The sequence below is a fragment of the Lycium ferocissimum genome, chromosome 5, assembly GCF_029784015.1.
Source record: "Lycium ferocissimum isolate CSIRO_LF1 chromosome 5, AGI_CSIRO_Lferr_CH_V1, whole genome shotgun sequence".
NCBI lineage: Eukaryota > Viridiplantae > Streptophyta > Magnoliopsida > Solanales > Solanaceae > Lycium > Lycium ferocissimum.
Window position 1 is genome coordinate 66,729,152 of NC_081346.1, and position 10,962 is coordinate 66,740,113.

The 10,962-nt window shown below is 31.4% G+C and overlaps 1 pseudogene; it reads left to right on the forward strand.

The window, feature by feature from the left end:
- The first annotated feature begins 5,087 nt into the window (after window positions 1-5,087).
- On the forward strand, window positions 5,088-8,138 carry LOC132057130 (laccase-17-like; annotated as a pseudogene).
- The last annotated feature ends 2,824 nt before the right edge of the window (window positions 8,139-10,962 follow it).

Below are 10,962 nucleotides of genomic sequence, written 5' to 3' on the forward strand. Positions count from 1 at the left end.
TATGGGGTTTTCCTTTTTATAAGGTTCAAAAAGGTCGGGTCACCGTAGCAACATCAGAAAGTCGGCCATATCAGAATAGCCATCGTAGCACGCGTTTCTCGCTTCCTGTCACCAACTTTTAATGTCCATAATTCTCTACTCCGATATCCTATCGATGAGCGGTTTATTGCTTTTGAAACTAGACTCAACGAACTTCATTTTAGGTTTTTGTTTCACTTCAAAACACTTCATATGCTAAGAGATATTCTTTCCTCAAGTTGGACCAAAATTTTCACACGAAACTTTACCCATCCTTTCTCCAAAGTCGTACCACTCCATTTCTTCCGCTCATTTCCTTGTAAAACCTTCCGGTATACCTTATATATATCCTTCATTGATTAAATATACTTAATAATGCTTGCTCCTTATATTCCACAGTGGTTTTACTTAACCATAACTCAACGTACTTATGTTTCAAATTTGATAAGTGCTTCTTCAAAGATACGGGGTGTAACAAAAAACAACAAATCCAGATGAAGCTCCGTTGGCCAACAATGGAGGATTTAATTTTTTGCCAAACAAATGCTTCAAACCTGATATAGCTTTCATATTTTCAAATGTGATTGAACAATTTCGAGCTTACAAACATCGAATAACATCAACAAACAAACTACAAATTTGAGAATCGAAGCCAACCAAAATTTCAAACTCGAGCTTAGATGGCAACAATGTCTTTTCAAATTTCTGCTCTCAAATTAAGGAATGATCACGGTTTCAGCTCTAAATAATTGTTACTCGAAGATTTAAACCCAGATCCAAGAAATTCCATCTCAGCAGCTTCCAATCAGATTTTTCAACGCTGATTAATTTTCATCCTTGAATTTTTTATTTTTTTTTTAAAATAATTTTTCTTCAAGTTCAGGTTTTCAATCACCCAGTCGAGTTTCAAAGAAACACCCATGGTTCAAAATTGCAGAACCAAAACTCGTGCAGTGAACTAGACAAGACCAACAATGATAGATTGTTTTTGTAATTTTTTAATGATTTTTTTTTTCAATTGAAGTAAAAGAAAGAAAAAAGGAAGAAGAAAATAAAAAGAATTAAATAACTTAAAAAAATAATCCGATTTTAGGTCTTCACGCTATTTACATCAGTAATTCACCCAAGTTGCTGTGTCAAAGATAAAGTGTCCGATGACACAGTCTAGCTACCTCGTGTGTCTAAAATCAAGGACACTCGGCGGATTCGAAAGTCGAAAGGTTTTTACGACGCGACAAGTGTGTCGAATGATTTGACCTTCTTTTAAAGGCACATTGAGTAAGTGACATGATAGTATAAGTTAGAAACAACAAACTGATATGTTCGGTCAAGTCAAGATATCGAGTGCCAGTCACGTCTCAACCAGAGATCCGGTCGTGACATAAAAGTTATGATTTTGATTTTTATATTCATTTTTATGTATATTTATTTGAAATTTAAATTTAATTTAGTAATTTAATTTTAAATTGAACACACATATATGTTCGTGTAAAATGTCTTCTCTCAAGTCCCATATATACGAGGACACCCAAGAATAGCATATTAAATTTATACGTATAATTCTTGACTTTATTATATCTTGCTAGAGGATTGGGTGCTCTTGAAAGATAGTATCTTTCACATCACAAATCCTTATTTTCTTCGTTATTCTTCTGTTATTTTTCTAATAGGTGTAATGTTCAGCCAGAATCTCCCAACCAGGAAAAAAATGTAAGTACATATTCAGACTGTTTTTCCTAGAAAAAGGGCTTTAATTTTCGTTTTGATTTTCCAAAGCAAATCAAATTTCCAAGCAACACATGAACCTTATTCTATTAAAAAATTATAGTAGTTTAAACTCCGTAAGCTGTCCCAGTCCCTTAAGGAGTTCACACAATGCATTTATTCATATATATATAACCGAGTTCAGACATCTAATATTTACACAAATAATTTAATTTTAAAAATTATGATTAAAGTGAGGATCTACATATAATCACATCAGTTAACTGTAATTACCACATAAAAAAATGTATATACGGTATATATTTGCATTAATTGATTTGTCGTACTTATAAATAGAGGCTGTGTGGAAACTTGTATGAAATTGGTACTACAGCTACCACGTTAGTCTTGGTCTGAATTATGCGACTCGATGGGCGCTAAAAGTGGTATTATATTTATATCCCAGTCATAGTCATATCACATATGAAGCTAGCTATTTTCCAATAGATGTAACTTATCTCACTTAATATTTTTCACTTTTTTCACGTTAATAGATAAAATTGAAGCTCTAATTTAGATAGATAGATCTTTAAGAGATTGATAATGGCGAGTAAAAAATAAAAATAAGAGGGAGAAAACGTTTATTGTGCAAAATTGAGAGAGATTTTGATTTTTAAAGCACAATTGGAAAAAACAATTGACCCAATTTAAATAAATTTGTCTTAGTATTTGCATAAAGGGACGAATAATGAAGAAAAAGCTGGTCTATCCTTTGCTTGTGGTAAAAAATGGTCCTACCTGAGGAAAATAAAATGCATTCCCTACACTATAGTAATCTGCTTATAACTACTGAAAATGGATAGACACCCAACAAGTGAAAACCCTTCTCTTACCAACTTTTAGGCTTCTTGATGCTCCTATCTTCCTAAGTACACTCAGTAAAAAATTATTTTGTATTGAATGCTTATATATTTTCACTTTGATTTATTAAATCTTAAGGTTTATTGTCTAGTTACGTGTAAACACCTGATGGAGTAAGTATTTATCCTTTTACTCTTCCTGAAACACCATACTTGGTTTACATGCCAATATCTTTGCTTTTGATTTTTTTTTTTTTTATTATTATTATTATTATTATTATTTTTTTAAATAAAGAGTCTTATGTCAAAAAAGATTGTGTTACTGTCGTGTTGGACCAATGTCATCCCTTTCTTGTTTTGTTTCTAATACAAATTATTATATGTAAATGATGCAACACTTAAAAGTTTATACTCGTGCTGAAAATCATATAGTATCTTTTTAATAGCACTATGTTGAAAAAGTATAAAAAATTATAATTTGACCATATGGTTAGTTAAAATACGACCGCATGCCTAATGTATTTGTCGAAAAGCTAGTTTAATCTACAAGCCTACTTTTCCTAATTACTTAAAATTAAAGTATCTTTAACATCAACGACCAGTCCTGCCAATTGATTATTCTTTGGTAATATGGTGCTATGCTCGACTTGTCGTAAGCTTCCCTCGTACAGTTTATTTCTTTTCTAAACTTTTTCTTTGTCACCACCAGAATTCTGAAATTTTGGTACTATTATTGTTCTTAAAACTTCACACTACAATTTTTTTACCTAATTACTTAAAATTAAAGGTTTTAACATCAACGAAGTCCTGCCAATGCATTATTCTTTAATTAATATGGTGCAAACAAAATGCTCCAGAACCTCATAGCTAAATATACTGTACAAGTTTATTTCTTTTCTAAAAGTTTTCTTTGTCACCACCAGAATTCTGAAATTTTGGTTCTATTATTGTTCTTAAAAGTTCACATTACAATTTTTTTTTCACGATTACATAATTTTTAATATTTTTTGATATGAAGGTTTTGACACTCAAAAATTCAACAAGAAGTTTCGTCTCTTCGTTCTTAATTTAATTAATTCTTTTTGCAAACAAAATCTCCAGAACCTCAAAGCTAAGATATACTGGACAAGTTCATATCATCACGAAGTTATATTAATTCAACTCATTACAAGGCGACGTGCCAATGGTAAATAAGAAAAGATGTACTCCCTTTGTTCTACTTGACATGGCGCTATTACTATTTGGAGAGTTGAATTGAAGATTTTTTTTTCTTTTCTAATTACACAATTTTTAATATTTTTTAAATATTTAAAATTATTAGGTCTTGGGACTTATAATACTTTGTACATAGTTTCTATATATGTAAAAAAAAAATTAAAAATTATTTGTCCTAATTTACACCAAACATGAGTTAGTTTGACCTCATATGTCGAACTATATTACTTAAAGTGGAATGAAAAAAACTTGCTAATTAATTCAAAATGAATTTCCTGCAAAATTGTACTCCATCTGTTTTAATTTATGTGTCTTACTTTTCTTTTTAGTCTATTTTTTTTTTAAATCTCTTTCTATATTAATTAGTACTCTCTTTAATTTTTGTGCGTATACATTTTTGTTTAAGACCGGCAACAAGATTCAAAAGTTTTCTTTAACTTTGTATACTTTGTGTCTAATCAAAACTAAGATCACTAAAATGAACGAGGGAGCAGTATGTTTTCCCTAACAAAATTCCTTATACAAAATTTCTTTTAAGCCCAAAGTGTTTTTCTAGCTAGCATCACCTTAATCCTAATATTTTTCTTCCATTTTCATGTTATTGATTGCCAAATATCTATAATTCATAAATTGACAACTGTTCCCGAGGGCTTAAAAGGAATCAATGTGTTGCTAGAATACAGACTGAGAAATCATATTTCCCTTGACAAATAAAAAGGAAAATCCTAGAATCCTCATTAGCCTCAGCTTTTCCATACATATTATTATTTTTTTTTTTTTTTTGTGTGTGTACTATCCATAATACATCAAACTTATTCCAGTGAAGAAATATTTTTATAATGACAACACTTTGTAATAGATGATAAAAACTTTTTTCCTCAAGACTATTATCTTTCTGTATGGAAGAGTGTCAAAATCATGCCTGTAGCTAGCTGTCTATGAAGCCTTAATTTATCTATCCTCATGAGTCATTAAGAAGGAAAATCTCGGCAGAGATATATAGGGAAATTTTTCATGTCAAATATACTATACTATACAACTATGTCATGTATTCTTTGACACCACTCTAAAGTTTGTTCTACAACAACAATTGATCCAACCAAAGATAGCTTACAATCCAGCTATTCTCTTCAATTCATTATCCTTTCTTTTTTTATTTCACCAAATCAACGAAACAACCTGTGAACATCACTATATATATACATGACTACCATGCACTTAATAGAACAACAGCAGCAAGTTAATTTGTAAACAAAGAAAAAACAGAGAGATTTAATTTTCTGTGCAAGAATGGATGCTATTGCAATATTTTTCGTCTCTCTGTTTGCATCTTGTCTCCTCCACAGTGTTTCAGCCGTGACCAGGCAATTAAATTTGAAGTATGCATCATATATATTATTGCATAGTTCCCTAGTAGATTCTTTTTTTATTTTTTTTTATTTTTGGGTTTAGAATTAGTATCTAGTACTTATATAGTTATATTATTATTTTTATTCTGTTTCTCCTTTCAGATCAAATTGCAAAATGTGACAAGACTATGCCACACCAAGAGTATGGTTACAGTGAATAGACAATTTCCTGGACCTCGTATTGTGGCAAGGGAAGGTGATCGTCTTGAAATCGAGGTGATCAATCATGTTCACAACAACATCTCCATCCACTGGTAAACATATAAATACTTATTTTCATGCAGTTCGCATAATTCAACAAGCAATTATACTCATATTAACTTTAACTTAGAATTTTTGCGACGAATGATATTTTTGTTCTTACAATATAATAGGCATGGAATTCGACAAATTCGTAGTGGATGGGCAGATGGACCAGCATATATAACACAATGTCCCATTCAAACTGGCCAACGTTATGTGTATAACTTCACTACAGTTGGCCAGAGAGGAACTTTTTGGTGGCATGCACATATTTCATGGTTGAGATCAACTGTCTATGGTCCAATAATCATTCTTCCAAAGAAAAATATTCCTTATCCATTTGCCAAACCCTACAAAGAAGTTCCCATCGTCTTTGGTAATAAGTTATTATATATTGAGCTAGTTGAATGAATTGAAATTTCTATAATCCTTAACCAATTTGTCTATAAGAAATTAATAATAGTGAACTGATGAATGCAAATATATGTCACAGGAGAATGGTTCAATGCAGACACTGAAGCCATAATTACTGAAGCTTTACAAACAGGTGGAGGTCCTAATGTTTCTGATGCCTATACAATCAATGGATTTCCTGGTCCTCTGTATAATTGCTCCGCAAAAGGTAATAAACATTATTTTGTATAGCTAAAAGCTAATTATTGTTTAGTATTACTTCTTCCGTTCCAAAATAATTGACACAATTTGGATTACACTAGAGAATGTTAACACTTCTAGATGTTCTTCACAGATACTTTTAAGCTGAAGGTGAAGTCTGGAAAATCTTATCTTCTTCGGTTGATCAATGCTGTACTTAATGACGAGCTTTTCTTCAGTATTGCAAATCATACTCTCCAAATTGTTGATGCTGACGGAGTTTATGTTAAACCCTTTGAGACGGATACTCTTATTATTACCCCAGGGCAAGCCTATAATGTCCTTCTCAAAACTAAACCTCATTTTCCTAATGCCACATTTTACATGACTGCTCGGCCATATGTGACAGGTCTTGGCACATTTGACAACTCTACAGTTGCAGGAATTTTAGATTATGAATCAGAACCAGAACACCATTTGAAAAATCTACCAATCTTTAAGCCATTATTACCATCTCTCAATGACACAAATTTTGTCACCAATTTTACAAGTAAATTAAGAAGTCTCGCGACTTCTCAATTCCCTGCTAATGTACCTCTAAACGTCGATAAACATTTTTTTTTCACTGTCGGTCTTGGGACAAGTCCTTGTGATCAAAACAAAACTTGCCAAGGACCTAATGGCACAAAATTCTCAGCTTCAATCAATAATGTGTCACTTATACTACCTACAACTTCACTTCTCCAATCTCATTTCTTTGGGCAATCCAAAGGCGTATATAAGCCTAATTTTCCTTATAGTCCTTTACATTGGTTTAACTACGGGAACCCTCCAAATAACACCCTAGTTAACAATGATACAAAACTCATATATAAATAGTTTTACCATTTAACACTCAGTGTGGAGCTAGTAAAAATGATACAAAACTCATGGTTTTACCATTTAACACTAGGTGGAGCTAGAAAGTCATCCTCTTCATCTTCACGGATTCAACTTCTTTGTCGTTGGTCAAGGCTTTGGAAATTTTGACCCTAAGAAGGATCCATCAAATTTCAACCTTGTGGACCCTATTGAGAGGAACACTGTCGGTGTCCCTTCTGGCGGTTGGGTTGCTATTCGATTTCTTGCTGATAATCCAGGTAACATAAGAATTTGCATTTGAATGTTTTCTCACATCGTCATCTCACAAGTCTAATATCTAGCTTAACAAAGTAGATACTATATAAACTGCAAGCACCTATAAAAGAACAAGATAGAAAAGTTATGACATGGTGTGTAGGGGTGGAACTACATTACATGAAGAGGGTTTATTTGAACTATTCGTTAGAATTATACTTACATGAAATAGCGTAAAAAAGATCTTACAAATGTGTGGTACAAAAGCGAAAACGAATTGATTTACCATTGTGTGCAATTAAGCTCACAAATAGATGACTATGAGCCGGGCGCTTAAAGTCAACTACAACTAGAAGGTATATCAATCTCGCCGCGAACAAAACCTTTGACTTTGACTAGGAAAAGCTTCATATAAGCACACAGTATGTAGTTTAAAGCTTCTTATTTAGAACCTTCCCTTTTGACTTGAACCTTCAGTGTATGTGACTAACAAGTTCTATTGTGTTGTAGTCTCAAATCTAGGTGTGGAGTTATTGTATCTTGAATCTCCTTGTTAGAATCCCTAACTCTCCCTATAATGATGTTAATTGTCGTTGGTTGTCACCAGGAGTATGGTTTATGCATTGTCACCTGGAAGTTCACACAAGTTGGGGATTGAGGATGGCATGGTTGGTTCTTGATGGAAAACTTCCAAATCAAAAGTTGCCTCCTCCACCAATGGACTTTCCCAAGTGTTGAGAAACTTATTTCGTGCAATTTTTGTACCTCTCATTTTTTCTCGACTGTTGACGCTTGTTTTGGTGTCTTGGTGGATATCTTTTGTATTTCCTTTTCTTATCCGTTCATGTATGTTATTTTTATTTGATAACGTAAGAGAGGGTTGAGATTTTTTAAAATTCAAAAGCTCTGGAAAAATTTGGACATCATCTTCCTTTTGAATTATCTTAATATATATTTCTTGCATCCAAAGTGATTGACATTTTTTTCTTTATTCTCTCCATCCCAAAATGAGTATCACTTTAGCTCATTTCACGTCCATTAAAAAAAAAAACAATAAATACAAGGTATATTTTACTAAGTTACCCCCATTTATTAGATGTTTCGTGAGAACTAGCACAATGAAGTAGTTAGAAGCAATTAGTATTTTTTGTCTTAAAAAATTCCTAAAGTGACACTTATTTTGGATGAATTCTTTTTGTTAAAGTGACACTTATTTTGTGACGGAGGGAGTAAAACATGTGAGAATGATGCGTAAATTTATAAGTTCATTTATAAAATAAAAAAAAAAAATCATACGATATTGGAGGAATTTATTTGTAATTTGAATCATTGACTGTCACTCCTCGAGAACATACCCTAGTGATTAAGGGAGCACAATCCGAATGTGTTATGAGTCCAAAACTCAGATAATCTTGTAAAAAGGGAAAGAGAAGTAAACAAAACGAAGAGGTCGAACTTAATAATTTTATTAAAATTAAAATGCACAAGCCAATAGCGCCTTGCCTAGTCAGTAGTTGGTCAGAATTGTCTAAGTTCTTCAACAATAGTAAATAGGTTAAGAATAAACCAACATAGCACCCCAAGTAAATTTATATTGCTTTTTTCTCGCAAGAAAAAATAAGTTCACGCACCTCTTATTCACCTTCAATTTCACTGCAATCAACAAAATACAGTAATTGTCCATCAGCTTGGCCTATACACAAATCAATTCTTACTAGGTTGAGTTGTGTTGTAACTTAGCCTATACCACATATTACGGAGAAATCCACCTTTAGCGTTGTTTAAAACATAAAATAACCAACATTTGTGAAGTACTTAAAACATAGCACTTTTTCATGATTTGAGAGACGGACTACTATTTCCTCTTCTGCAACTCTCTCCGTTCACTTTTACTTGTCTACTATACTAAAAATAAATTTTCACTTAAACTTGTCCACTTTAGCATATCAAGAGAAAGATACACTTTTTTTCTTGTTTTACCCATAAAATTAATTACTTATTTCCAAATCATTTTTCAAGCAAAGTCTATTGAGATTATACACCAATTAATATGGATACTATGGTAAAATCAATTCTTCATTTATTAATTTTTAAGAGGCGTGCAAAGTTAAAAGTGAATAAGTAGAAGTGAATGGAGGGAATACATTAAGAATAGTTAGTTCTCCATGATTGAGATAAATGAAGAATTATGTATGTCGTTGATCTGGACCTTCTGGTGCTGGAGTATCTAGTTGTTTATGTTATGCTCTTTTAAACTAGGAGAAAGAGCAATTGTAGAGTTCTAATAAAGGACCAAAAAGAAGAAAAACCTTTGAACAAATTAAATCACTGCACATAATTGAGAGAGGGAGAGAATTTTGTCCAATATTCACAAGGTAAAGTACGTATATGTACATATTAAGGATAAATATTTACGAAACGTGACAATAGTTTTCTATTTATAAAATATAACGTTACAAATCCTATACAAAACATACTTTTAAATTTTTTTTTTTTTCGTTCAAAAATTTAAGTATGAAAGTTATATGAAATGTGTATATCTCGCTCAAGACTTAAAAGTTCGCTCAAAATTAAATGTATGAAAACGGTATGAAAAATGCATGAAATGTGTATATCTCATTCAAAGCTTAAAAAATCCGCTCAAAATTGTGTGTATGAAAACGGTATGAAATTTGTATCTCGCTCAAGGCTTAGAACTTCGCTCACATTTTCGTATATAAAGTTCATGTTAGATTTTTGTAAAATTAATACAACTACAACTACATTATATACAACTTCGATACAACATTCAATACTTAAAATAATCGTTCAAATTTTTGTGTATGAAATGTGTATATCTTGCTCAAGGCTTAAAATGTTCGCTCAAATTTTGTGCATGAAAAACGTATGAAATGTGTATATCTCGATCAAGGCTTCAACATTACTCAAAATTTTATGTATGAGAATGATATGAAATGTGTATATCTCGCTCCACACTTAGAATTTCATTCACATTTTCCGTATATAAAGTTCATATTGGGTTTCTGAAAATTAATACAACTACAACAACATTGTAACAACTTTCATATAACATTCAAGGCTTAAAGTTTTCGCTCACAATTTTGTGTATGAAAACTATATTAAAAAATTTCCTCACACATACACATTTCATACACAAAAATTTGAGGTAATTTTTTAAGCCTTTGAGCAAAATATGAAAAAAATATTATTTTTCAAAAATTAAGTTAAATTTTTTTTTTTAAATAAACTTTTTCAAAAATAATTTTCTTAAAAAAATAAAAAAACGAAAAATATATGAAAATCCGTCATGCTTTCATAAAATATCGTTATGTTTTGTAAATAAGAAAAACTATCTATATATTTTGTAATAAAGAGTCTTAAATAGGTGCCCTATGTCATTTTCCCTATTCACAATCCGTGACATTCTCTTATTACACTAGATGTCACGGGCCCAACAACTTAGCTATCATTTTTCCGTACAATGTTTTTTTTCATAAAAAAAAATCAAAAATTGTCTGTCTATTACACATATGACTGATTTTTGGAAAAGCGAATTTGAAGAGGAGTTTTAAGTTTAAAAGGATGGCTCTGACCAGTTTTTCAAGTGATTTTTTTTTTCTCTACTCACAAAAATTCAACTTTTTTTTTTCAAGTTAAATGCATATCCAAACACAAAATTACTTTTAATCTTTCAAAGAACAACTTAAAATGCTTGCAAAGAGGGGTTTGGACAATTGTAATCTTGACCCAGGATAATTATCCACTCAAATTATCTTTCATCATTATCCACATAAAAGAAAAAT